The sequence below is a fragment of the Lissotriton vulgaris genome, unplaced genomic scaffold (genome assembly GCF_964263255.1).
Source record: "Lissotriton vulgaris unplaced genomic scaffold, aLisVul1.2 SCAFFOLD_498, whole genome shotgun sequence".
Lineage (NCBI taxonomy): Eukaryota > Metazoa > Chordata > Amphibia > Caudata > Salamandridae > Lissotriton > Lissotriton vulgaris.
In genome coordinates, this window is record NW_028244718.1 from 13,026 (window position 1) to 26,050 (window position 13,025).

Below are 13,025 nucleotides of genomic sequence, written 5' to 3' on the forward strand. Positions count from 1 at the left end.
TCATTCTGGGTACATTTTTGTTATACATTTGCTTCTGCCGGGTCAGCTGAGCAGTGAATTTCTACTTAACTACCCCCTATCAGGAGAGACCTCAGGGCTGCATCTTTTGAGCGCAGTACTGAGCCTGAAAAGCGTTTCCAACCCCACTTACAAGTAAAACTAGCTAAAATGTGTCTGGCTGCTGTTCACTGAATAGCTCATTCTGGGTACATTTTTGGTATACATTTGCTTCTGCAGGGTCAGCTGAGCAGTGAATTTCTACTTAACTACCTCCTATCAGGAGAGACCTCAGGGCTGCATCTTTTGAGCGCAGTACTGAGCCTGAAAAGCGTTTCCAACCCCACTTACAAGTAAAACTAGCTAAAATGTGCCTGGCTGCTGTTCACTGAAAAGCTCATTCTGGGTACATTTTTGGTATACATTTGCTTCTGCCGGGTCAGCTGAGCAGTGAATTTCTACTTAACTACCCCCTATCAGGAGAGACCTCAGGGCTGCATGTTTTGAGCGCAGTACTGAGCCTGAAAAGCGTTTACAACCCCACTTACAAGTAAAACTAGCTAAAATGTGCCTGGCTGCTGTTCACTGAATAGCTCATTCTGGGTCCATTTTTGGTATACATTTGCTTCTGCCGGGTCAGCTGAGCAGTGAATTTCTACTTAACTACCTCCTATCAGGAGAGACCTCAGGGCTGCATGTTTTGAGCGCAGTACTGAGCCTGAAAAGCGTTTACAACCCCACTTACAAGTAAAACTAGCTAAAATGTGCCTGGCTGCTGTTCACTGAATAGCTCATTCTGGGTCCATTTTTGGTATACATTTGCTTCTGCCGGGTCAGCTGAGCAGTGAATTTCTACTTAACTACCTCCTATCAGGAGAGACCTCAGGGCTGCATGTTTTGAGCGCAGTACTGAGCCTGAAAAGCGTTCACAACCCCACTTACAAGTAAAACTAGCTAAAATGTGTCTGGCTGCTGTTCACTGAAAAGCTCATTCTGGGTACATTTTTGGTATACATTTGCTTCTGCCGGGTCAGCTGAGCAGTGTATTTCTACTTAACTACCCCCTATCAGGAGAGACCTCAGGGCTGCATCTTTTGAGCGCAGTACTGAGCCTGAAAAGCGTTTACAACCCCACTTACAAGTAAAACTAGCTAAAATGTGCCTGGCTGCTGTTCACTGAAAAGCTCATTCTGGGTACATTTTTGTTATACATTTGCTTCTGCCGGGTCAGCTGAGCAGTGAATTTCTACGTAACTACCCCCTATCAGGGGAGACCTCAGGGCTGCATCTTTTGAGCGCAGTACTGAGCCTGAAAAGCGTTTACAACCCCACTTACAAGTAAAACTAGCTAAATTGTGCCTGGCTGCTGTTCACTGAAAAGCTCATTCTGGGTACATTTTTGTTATACATTTGCTTCTGCCGGGTCAGCTGAGCAGTGAATTTCTACGTAACTACCCCCTATCAGGAGAGACCTCAGGGCTGCATCTTTTGAGCGCAGTACTGAGCCTGAAAACCGTTTACAACCCCACTTACAAGTAAAACTAGCTAAAATGTGCCTGGCTGCTGTTCACTGAAAAGCTCATTCTGGGTACATTTTTGTTATACATTTGCTTCTGCCGGGTCAGCTGAGCAGTGAATTTCTACTTAACTACCCCCTATCAGGAGAGACCTCAGGGCTGCATCTTTTGAGCGCAGTACTGAGCCTGAAAAGCGTTTCCAACCCCACTTACAAGTAAAACTAGCTAAAATGTGCCTGGCTGCTGTTCACTGAAAAGCTCATTCTGGGTACATTTTTGGTATACATTTGCTTCTGCCGGGTCAGCTGAGCAGTGAATTTCTATTAACTACCTCCTATCAGGAGAGACCTCAGGGCTGCATGTTTTGAGCGCAGTACTGAGCCTGAAAAGCGTTTACAACCCCACTTACAAGTAAAACTAGCTAAAATGTGCCTGGCTGCTGTTCACTGAATAGCTCATTCTGGGTCCATTTTTGGTATACATTTGCTTCTGCCGGGTCAGCTGAGCAGTGAATTTCTACTTAACTACCTCCTATCAGGAGAGACCTCAGGGCTGCATCTTTTGAGCACAGTACTGAGCCTGAAAAGCGTTTACAACCCCACTTACAAGTAAAACTAGCTAAAATGTGCCTGGCTGCTGTTCACTGAAAAGCTCATTCTGGGTACATTTTTGGTATACATTTGCTTCTGCCGGGTCAGCTGAGCAGTGAATTTCTACTTAACTACCTCCTATCAGGAGAGACCTCAGGGCTGCATGTTTTGAGCGCAGTACTGAGCCTGAAAAGCGTTTACAACCCCACTTACAAGTAAAACTAGCTAAAATGTGCCTGGCTGCTGTTCACTGAATAGCTCATTCTGGGTACATTTTTGTTATACATTTGCTTCTGCCGGGTCAGCTGAGCAGTGAATTTCTACTTAACTACCTCCTATCAGGAGAGACCTCAGGGCTGCATCTTTTGAGCACAGTACTGAGCCTGAAAAGCGTTTACAACCCCACTTACAAGTAAAACTAGCTAAAATGTGCCTGGCTGCTGTTCACTGAAAAGCTCATTCTGGGTACATTTTTGTTATACATTTGCTTCTGCCGGGTCAGCTGAGCAGTGAGTTTCTACTTAACTACCCCCTATCAGGAGAGACCTCTGGGCTGCATCTTTTGAGCGCACTACTGAGCCTGAAAAGCGTTTACAACCCCACTTACAAGTAAAACTAGCTAAAATGTGCCTGGCTGCTGTTCACTGAATAGCTCATTCTGGGTACATTTTTGGTATACATTTGCTTCTGCCGGGTCAGCTGAGCAGTGAATTTCTACTTAACTACCCCTTATCAGGAGAGACCTCAGGGCTGCATCTTTTGAGCGCAGTACTGAGCCTGAAAAGCATTTACAACCCCAGTTACAAGTAAAACTAGCTAAAATGTGTCTGGCTGCTGTTCACTGAAAAGCTCATTCTGGGTACATTTTTGGTATACATTTGCTTCTGCCGGGTCAGCTGAGCAGTGTATTTCTACTTAACTACCCCCTATCAGGAGAGACGTCAGGGCTGCATCTTTTGAGCGCAGTACTGAGCCTGAAAAGCGTTTACAACCCCAGTTACAAGTAAAACTAGCTAAAATGTGCCTGGCTGCTGTTCACTGAAAAGCTCATTCTGGGTACATTTTTGTTATACATTTGCTTCTGCCGGGTCAGCTGAGCAGTGAATTTCTACGTAACTACCCCCTATCAGGGGAGACCTCAGGGCTGCATCTTTTGAGCGCAGTACTGAGCCTGAAAAGCGTTTACAACCCCACTTACAAGTAAAACTAGCTAAATTGTGCCTGGCTGCTGTTCACTGAAAAGCTCATTCTGAGTACATTTTTGTTATACATTTGCTTCTGCCGGGTTAGCTGAGCAGTGAATTTCAACGTAACTACCCCCTATCAGGGGAGACCTCAGGTCTGCATCTTTTGAGCGCAGTACTGAGCCTGAAAAGCGTTTACAACCCCACTTACAAGTAAAACTAGCTAAATTGTGCCTGGCTGCTGTTCACTGAAAAGCTCATTCTGGGTAGATTTTTGTTATACATTTGCTTCTGCCGGGTCAGCTGAGCAGTGTATTTCTACTTAACTACCCCCTATCAGGAGAGACCTCAGGGTTGCATCTTTTGAGCGCAGTACTGAGCCTGAAAAGCGTTTACAACCCCAGTTACAAGTAAAACTAGCTAAAATGTGCCTGGCTGCTGTTCACTGAAAAGCTCATTCTGGGTACATTTTTGGTATACATTTGCTTCTGCCGGGTCAGCTGAACAGTGAATTTCTACTTAACTACCTCCTATCAGGAGAGACCTCAGGGCTGTATCTTTTGAGTGCAGTACTGAGCCTGAAAAGCGTTTACAACCCCACTTACAAGTAAAACTAGCTAAAATGTGCCTGGCTGTTGTTCACTGAAAAGCTCATTCTGGGTACATTTTTGGTATACATTTGCTTCTGCAGGGTCAGCTGAGCAGTGAATTTCTACTTAACTACCTCCTATCAGGAGAGACCTCAGGGCTGCATCTTGTGAGCGCAGTACTGAGCCTGAAAACCGTTTACAACCCCACTTACAAGTAAAACTAGCTAAAATGTGCCTGGCTGCTGTTCACTGAAAAGCTCATTCTGGGTACATTTTTGTTATACATTTGCTTCTGCCGGGTCAGCTGAGCAGTGAATTTCTACTTAACTACCCCCTATCAGGAGAGACCTCAGGGCTGCATCTTTTGAGCGCAGTACTGAGCCTGAAAAGCGTTTCCAACCCCACTTACAAGTAAAACTAGCTAAAATGTGCCTGGCTGCTGTTCACTGAAAAGCTCATTCTGGGTACATTTTTGGTATACATTTGCTTCTGCCGGGTCAGCTGAGCAGTGAATTTCTACTTAACTACCTCCTATCAGGAGAGACCTCAGGGCTGCATGTTTTGAGCGCACTACTGAGCCTGAAAAGCGTTTACAACCCCACTTACAAGTAAAACTAGCTAAAATGTGCCTGGCTGCTGTTCACTGAATAGCTCATTCTGGGTACATTTTTGGTATACATTTGCTTCTGCCGGGTCAGCTGAGCAGTGAATTTCTACGTAACTACCCCCTATCAGGGGAGACCTCAGGGCTGCATCTTTTGAGCGCAGTACTGAGCCTGAAAAGCGTTTACAACCCCACTTACAAGTAAAACTAGCTAAATTGTGCCTGGCTGCTGTTCACTGAAAAGCTCATTCTGGGTACATTTTTGTTATACATTTGCTTCTGCCGGGTTAGCTGAGCAGTGAATTTCAACGTAACTACCCCCTATCAGGGGAGACCTCAGGGCTGCATCTTTTGAGCGCAGTACTGAGCCTGAAAAGCGTTTACAACCCCACTTACAAGTAAAACTAGCTAAAATGTGCCTGGCTGCTGTTCACTGAAAAGCTCATTCTGGGTACATTTTTGGTATACATTTGCTTCTGCCGGGTCAGCTGAGCAGTGTATTTCTACTTAACTACCCCCTATCAGGAGAGACCTCAGGGTTGCATCTTTTGAGCGCAGTACTGAGCCTGAAAAGCGTTTACAACCCCAGTTACAAGTAAAACTAGCTAAAATGTGCCTGGCTGCTGTTCACTGAAAAGCTCATTCTGGGTACATTTTTGGTATACATTTGCTTCTGCCGGGTCAGCTGAACAGTGAATTTCTACTTAACTACCTCCTATCAGGAGAGACCTCAGGGCTGTATCTTTTGAGTGCAGTACTGAGCCTGAAAAGCGTTTACAACCCCACTTACAAGTAAAACTAGCTAAAATGTGCCTGGCTGCTGTTCACTGAAAAGCTCATTCTGGGTACATTTTTGGTATACATTTGCTTCTGCCGGGTCAGCTGAGCAGTGTATTTCTACTTAACTACCCCCTATCAGGAGAGACCTCAGGGTTGCATCTTTTGAGCGCAGTACTGAGCCTGAAAAGCGTTTACAACCCCAGTTACAAGTAAAACTAGCTAAAATGTGCCTGGCTGCTGTTCACTGAAAAGCTCATTCTGGGTACATTTTTGGTATACATTTGCTTCTGCCGGGTCAGCTGAACAGTGAATTTCTACTTAACTACCTCCTATCAGGAGAGACCTCAGGGCTGTATCTTTTGAGTGCAGTACTGAGCCTGAAAAGCGTTTACAACCCCACTTACAAGTAAAACTAGCTAAAATGTGCCTGGCTGTTGTTCACTGAAAAGCTCATTCTGGGTACATTTTTGGTATACATTTGCTTCTGCAGGGTCAGCTGAGCAGTGAATTTCTACTTAACTACCTCCTATCAGGAGAGACCTCAGGGCTGCATCTTGTGAGCGCAGTACTGAGCCTGAAAACCGTTTACAACCCCACTTACAAGTAAAACTAGCTAAAATGTGCCTGGCTGCTGTTCACTGAAAAGCTCATTCTGGGTACATTTTTGTTATACATTTGCTTCTGCCGGGTCAGCTGAGCAGTGAATTTCTACTTAACTACCCCCTATCAGGAGAGACCTCAGGGCTGCATCTTTTGAGCGCAGTACTGAGCCTGAAAAGCGTTTCCAACCCCACTTACAAGTAAAACTAGCTAAAATGTGCCTGGCTGCTGTTCACTGAAAAGCTCATTCTGGGTACATTTTTGGTATACATTTGCTTCTGCCGGGTCAGCTGAGCAGTGAATTTCTACTTAACTACCTCCTATCAGGAGAGACCTCAGGGCTGCATGTTTTGAGCGCACTACTGAGCCTGAAAAGCGTTTACAACCCCACTTACAAGTAAAACTAGCTAAAATGTGCCTGGCTGCTGTTCACTGAATAGCTCATTCTGGGTACATTTTTGGTATACATTTGCTTCTGCCGGGTCAGCTGAGCAGTGAATTTCTACGTAACTACCCCCTATCAGGGGAGACCTCAGGGCTGCATCTTTTGAGCGCAGTACTGAGCCTGAAAAGCGTTTACAACCCCACTTACAAGTAAAACTAGCTAAATTGTGCCTGGCTGCTGTTCACTGAAAAGCTCATTCTGGGTACATTTTTGTTATACATTTGCTTCTGCCGGGTTAGCTGAGCAGTGAATTTCAACGTAACTACCCCCTATCAGGGGAGACCTCAGGGCTGCATCTTTTGAGCGCAGTACTGAGCCTGAAAAGCGTTTACAACCCCACTTACAAGTAAAACTAGCTAAAATGTGCCTGGCTGCTGTTCACTGAAAAGCTCATTCTGGGTACATTTTTGGTATACATTTGCTTCTGCCGGGTCAGCTGAGCAGTGTATTTCTACTTAACTACCCCCTATCAGGAGAGACCTCAGGGTTGCATCTTTTGAGCGCAGTACTGAGCCTGAAAAGCGTTTACAACCCCAGTTACAAGTAAAACTAGCTAAAATGTGCCTGGCTGCTGTTCACTGAAAAGCTCATTCTGGGTACATTTTTGGTATACATTTGCTTCTGCCGGGTCAGCTGAACAGTGAATTTCTACTTAACTACCTCCTATCAGGAGAGACCTCAGGGCTGTATCTTTTGAGTGCAGTACTGAGCCTGAAAAGCGTTTACAACCCCACTTACAAGTAAAACTAGCTAAAATGTGCCTGGCTGCTGTTCACTGAAAAGCTCATTCTGGGTACATTTTTGGTATACATTTGCTTCTGCCGGGTCAGCTGAGCAGTGTATTTCTACTTAACTACCCCCTATCAGGAGAGACCTCAGGGCTGCATCTTTTGAGCGCAGTACTGAGCCTGAAAAGCGTTTACAACCCCAGTTACAAGTAAAACTAGCTAAAATGTGCCTGGCTGCTGTTCACTGAAAAGCTCATTCTGGGTACATTTTTGTTATACATTTGCTTCTGCCGGGTCAGCTGAGCAGTGAATTTCTACGTAACTACCCCCTATCAGGGGAGACCTCAGGGCTGCATCTTTTGAGCGCAGTACTGAGCCTGAAAAGCGTTTACAACCCCACTTACAAGTAAAACTAGCTAAATTGTGCCTGGCTGCTGTTCACTGAAAAGCTCATTCTGAGTACATTTTTGTTATACATTTGCTTCTGCCGGGTTAGCTGAGCAGTGAATTTCAACGTAACTACCCCCTATCAGGGGAGACCTCAGGTCTGCATCTTTTGAGCGCAGTACTGAGCCTGAAAAGCGTTTACAACCCCACTTACAAGTAAAACTAGCTAAATTGTGCCTGGCTGCTGTTCACTGAAAAGCTCATTCTGGGTAGATTTTTGTTATACATTTGCTTCTGCCGGGTCAGCTGAGCAGTGTATTTCTACTTAACTACCCCCTATCAGGAGAGACCTCAGGGTTGCATCTTTTGAGCGCAGTACTGAGCCTGAAAAGCGTTTACAACCCCAGTTACAAGTAAAACTAGCTAAAATGTGCCTGGCTGCTGTTCACTGAAAAGCTCATTCTGGGTACATTTTTGGTATACATTTGCTTCTGCCGGGTCAGCTGAACAGTGAATTTCTACTTAACTACCTCCTATCAGGAGAGACCTCAGGGCTGTATCTTTTGAGTGCAGTACTGAGCCTGAAAAGCGTTTACAACCCCACTTACAAGTAAAACTAGCTAAAATGTGCCTGGCTGCTGTTCACTGAAAAGCTCATTCTGGGTACATTTTTGGTATACATTTGCTTCTGCCGGGTCAGCTGAGCAGTGAATTTCTACTTAACTACCTCCTATCAGGAGAGACCTCAGGGCTGCATCTTGTGAGCGCAGTACTGAGCCTGAAAACCGTTTACAACCCCACTTACAAGTAAAACTAGCTAAAATGTGCCTGGCTGCTGTTCACTGAAAAGCTCATTCTGGGTACATTTTTGTTATACATTTGCTTCTGCCGGGTCAGCTGAGCAGTGAATTTCTACTTAACTACCCCCTATCAGGAGAGACCTCAGGGCTGCATCTTTTGAGCGCAGTACTGAGCCTGAAAAGCGTTTCCAACCCCACTTACAAGTAAAACTAGCTAAAATGTGCCTGGCTGCTGTTCACTGAAAAGCTCATTCTGGGTACATTTTTGGTATACATTTGCTTCTGCCGGGTCAGCTGAGCAGTGAATTTCTACTTAACTACCTCCTATCAGGAGAGACCTCAGGGCTGCATGTTTTGAGCGCACTACTGAGCCTGAAAAGCGTTTACAACCCCACTTACAAGTAAAACTAGCTAAAATGTGCCTGGCTGCTGTTCACTGAATAGCTCATTCTGGGTACATTTTTGGTATACATTTGCTTCTGCCGGGTCAGCTGAGCAGTGAATTTCTACGTAACTACCCCCTATCAGGGGAGACCTCAGGGCTGCATCTTTTGAGCGCAGTACTGAGCCTGAAAAGCGTTTACAACCCCACTTACAAGTAAAACTAGCTAAATTGTGCCTGGCTGCTGTTCACTGAAAAGCTCATTCTGGGTACATTTTTGTTATACATTTGCTTCTGCCGGGTTAGCTGAGCAGTGAATTTCAACGTAACTACCCCCTATCAGGGGAGACCTCAGGGCTGCATCTTTTGAGCGCAGTACTGAGCCTGAAAAGCGTTTACAACCCCACTTACAAGTAAAACTAGCTAAATTGTGCCTGGCTGCTGTTCACTGAAAAGCTCATTCTGGGTAGATTTTTGTTATACATTTGCTTCTGCCGGGTCAGCTGAGCAGTGTATTTCTACTTAACTACCCCCTATCAGGAGAGACCTCAGGGTTGCATCTTTTGAGCGCAGTACTGAGCCTGAAAAGCGTTTACAACCCCAGTTACAAGTAAAACTAGCTAAAATGTGCCTGGCTGCTGTTCACTGAAAAGCTCATTCTGGGTACATTTTTGGTATACATTTGCTTCTGCCGGGTCAGCTGAACAGTGAATTTCTACTTAACTACCTCCTATCAGGAGAGACCTCAGGGCTGTATCTTTTGAGTGCAGTACTGAGCCTGAAAAGCGTTTACAACCCCACTTACAAGTAAAACTAGCTAAAATGTGCCTGGCTGCTGTTCACTGAAAAGCTCATTCTGGGTACATTTTTGGTATACATTTGCTTCTGCAGGTTCAGCTGAGCAGTGAATTTCTACTTAACTACCTCCTATCAGGAGAGACCTCAGGGCTGCATCTTGTGAGCGCAGTACTGAGCCTGAAAACCGTTTACAACCCCACTTACAAGTAAAACTAGCTAAAATGTGCCTGGCTGCTGTTCACTGAAAAGCTCATTCTGGGTACATTTTTGTTATACATTTGCTTCTGCCGGGTCAGCTGAGCAGTGAATTTCTACTTAACTACCCCCTATCAGGAGAGACCTCAGGGCTGCATCTTTTGAGCGCAGTACTGAGCCTGAAAAGCGTTTCCAACCCCACTTACAAGTAAAACTAGCTAAAATGTGCCTGGCTGCTGTTCACTGAAAAGCTCATTCTGGGTACATTTTTGGTATACATTTGCTTCTGCCGGGTCAGCTGAGCAGTGAATTTCTACGTAACTACCCCCTATCAGGGGAGACCTCAGGGCTGCATCTTTTGAGCGCAGTACTGAGCCTGAAAAGCGTTTACAACCCCACTTACAAGTAAAACTAGCTAAATTGTGCCTGGCTGCTGTTCACTGAAAAGCTAATTCTGGGTACATTTTTGTTATACATTTGCTTCTGCCGGGTCAGCTGAGCAGTGAATTTCTACGTAACTACCCCCTATCAGGGGAGACCTCAGGGCTGCATCTTTTGAGCGCAGTACTGAGCCTGAAAAGCGTTTACAACCCCACTTACAAGTAAAACTAGCTAAATTGTGCCTGGCTGCTGTTCACTGAAAAGCTCATTCTGGGTACATTTTTGTTATACATTTGCTTCTGCCGGGTCAGCTGAGCAGTGAATTTCTACGTAACTACCCCCTATCAGGGGAGACCTCAGGGCTGCATCTTTTGAGCGCAGTACTGAGCCTGAAAAGCGTTTACAACCCCACTTACAAGTAAAACTAGCTAAATTGTGCCTGGCTGCTGTTCACTGAAAAGCTCATTCTGGGTACATTTTTGGTATACATTTGCTTCTGCCGGGTCAGCTGAGCAGTGTATTTCTACTTAACTACCCCCTATCAGGAGAGACCTCAGGGTTGCATCTTTTGAGCGCAGTACTGAGCCTGAAAAGCGTTTACAACCCCAGTTACAAGTAAAACTAGCTAAAATGTGCCTGGCTGCTGTTCACTGAAAAGCTCATTCTGGGTACATTTTTGGTATACATTTGCTTCTGCCGGGTCAGCTGAACAGTGAATTTCTACTTAACTACCTCCTATCAGGAGAGACCTCAGGGCTGTATCTTTTGAGCGCAGTACTGAGCCTGAAAAGCGTTTACAACCCCACTTACAAGTAAAACTAGCTAAAATGTGCCTGGCTGCTGTTCACTGAATAGCTCATTCTGGGTACATTTTTGGTATACATTTGCTTCTGCAGGGTCAGCTGAGCAGTGAATTTCTACTTAACTACCTCCTATCAGGAGAGACCTCAGGGCTGCATCTTTTGAGCGCAGTACTGAGCCTGAAAACCGTTTACAACCCCACTTACAAGTAAAACTAGCTAAAATGTGCCTGGCTGCTGTTCACTGAAAAGCTCATTCTGGGTACATTTTTGTTATACATTTGCTTCTGCCGGGTCAGCTGAGCAGTGAATTTCTACTTAACTACCCCCTATCAGGAGAGACCTCAGGGCTGCATCTTTTGAGCGCAGTACTGAGCCTGAAAAGCCTTTCCAACCCCACTTACAAGTAAAACTAGCTAAAATGTGCCTGGCTGCTGTTCACTGAAAAGCTCATTCTGGGTACATTTTTGGTATACATTTGCTTCTGCCGGGTCAGCTGAGCAGTGAATTTCTACTTAACTACCTCCTATCAGGAGAGACCTCAGGGCTGCATGTTTTGAGCGCAGTACTGAGCCTGAAAAGCGTTTACAACCCCACTTACAAGTAAAACTAGCTAAAATGTGCCTGGCTGCTGTTCACTGAATAGCTCATTCTGGGTCCATTTTTGGTATACATTTGCTTCTGCCGGGTCAGCTGAGCAGTGAATTTCTACTTAACTACCTCCTATCAGGAGAGACCTCAGGGCTGCATCTTTTGAGCACAGTACTGAGCCTGAAAAGCGTTTACAACCCCACTTACAAGTAAAACTAGCTAAAATGTGCCTGGCTGCTGTTCACTGAAAAGCTCATTCTGGGTACATTTTTGGTATACATTTGCTTCTGCCGGGTCAGCTGAGCAGTGAATTTCTACTTAACTACCTCCTATCAGGAGAGACCTCAGGGCTGCATGTTTTGAGCGCAGTACTGAGCCTGAAAACCGTTTACAACCCCACTTACAAGTAAAACTAGCTAAAATGTGCCTGGCTGCTGTTCACTGAAAAGCTCATTCTGGGTACATTTTTGTTATACATTTGCTTCTGCCGGGTCAGCTGAGCAGTGAATTTCTACTTAACTACCCCCTATCAGGAGAGACCTCAGGGCTGCATGTTTTGAGCGCAGTACTGAGCCTGAAAACCGTTTACAACCCCACTTACAAGTAAAACTAGCTAAAATGTGCCTGGCTGCTGTTCACTGAAAAGCTCATTCTGGGTACATTTTTGTTATACATTTGCTTCTGCCGGGTCAGCTGAGCAGTGAATTTCTACTTAACTACCCCCTATCAGGAGAGACCTCAGGGCTGCATCTTTTGAGCGCAGTACTGAGCCTGAAAAGCGTTTCCAACCCCACTTACAAGTAAAACTAGCTAAAATGTGCCTGGCTGCTGTTCACTGAAAAGTTCATTCTGGGTACATTTTTGGTATACATTTGCTTCTGCCGGGTCAGCTGAGCAGTGAATTTCTACTTAACTACCTCCTATCAGGAGAGACCTCAGGGCTGCATGTTTTGAGCGCACTACTGAGCCTGAAAAGCGTTTACAACCCCACTTACAAGTAAAACTAGCTAAAATGTGCCTGGCTGCTGTTCACTGAATAGCTCATTCTGGGTACATTTTTGGTATACATTTGCTTCTGCCGGGTCAGCTGAGCAGTGAATTTCTACGTAACTACCCCCTATCAGGGGAGACCTCAGGGCTGCATCTTTTGAGCGCAGTACTGAGCCTGAAAAGCGTTTACAACCCCACTTACAAGTAAAACTAGCTAAATTGTGCCTGGCTGCTGTTCACTGAAAAGCTCATTCTGGGTACATTTTTGTTATACATTTGCTTCTGCCGGGTTAGCTGAGCAGTGAATTTCAACGTAACTACCCCCTATCAGGGGAGACCTCAGGGCTGCATCTTTTGAGCGCAGTACTGAGCCTGAAAAGCGTTTACAACCCCACTTACAAGTAAAACTAGCTAAATTGTGCCTGGCTGCTGTTCACTGAAAAGCTCATTCTGGGTACATTTTTGGTATACATTTGCTTCTGCCGGGTCAGCTGAGCAGTGTATTTCTACTTAACTACCCCCTATCAGGAGAGACCTCAGGGCTGCATCTTTTGAGCGCAGTACTGAGCCTGAAAACCGTTTACAACCCCACTTACAAGTAAAACTAGCTAAAATGTGCTTGGCTGCTGTTCACTGAAAAGCTCATTCTGGGTACATTTTTGTTAT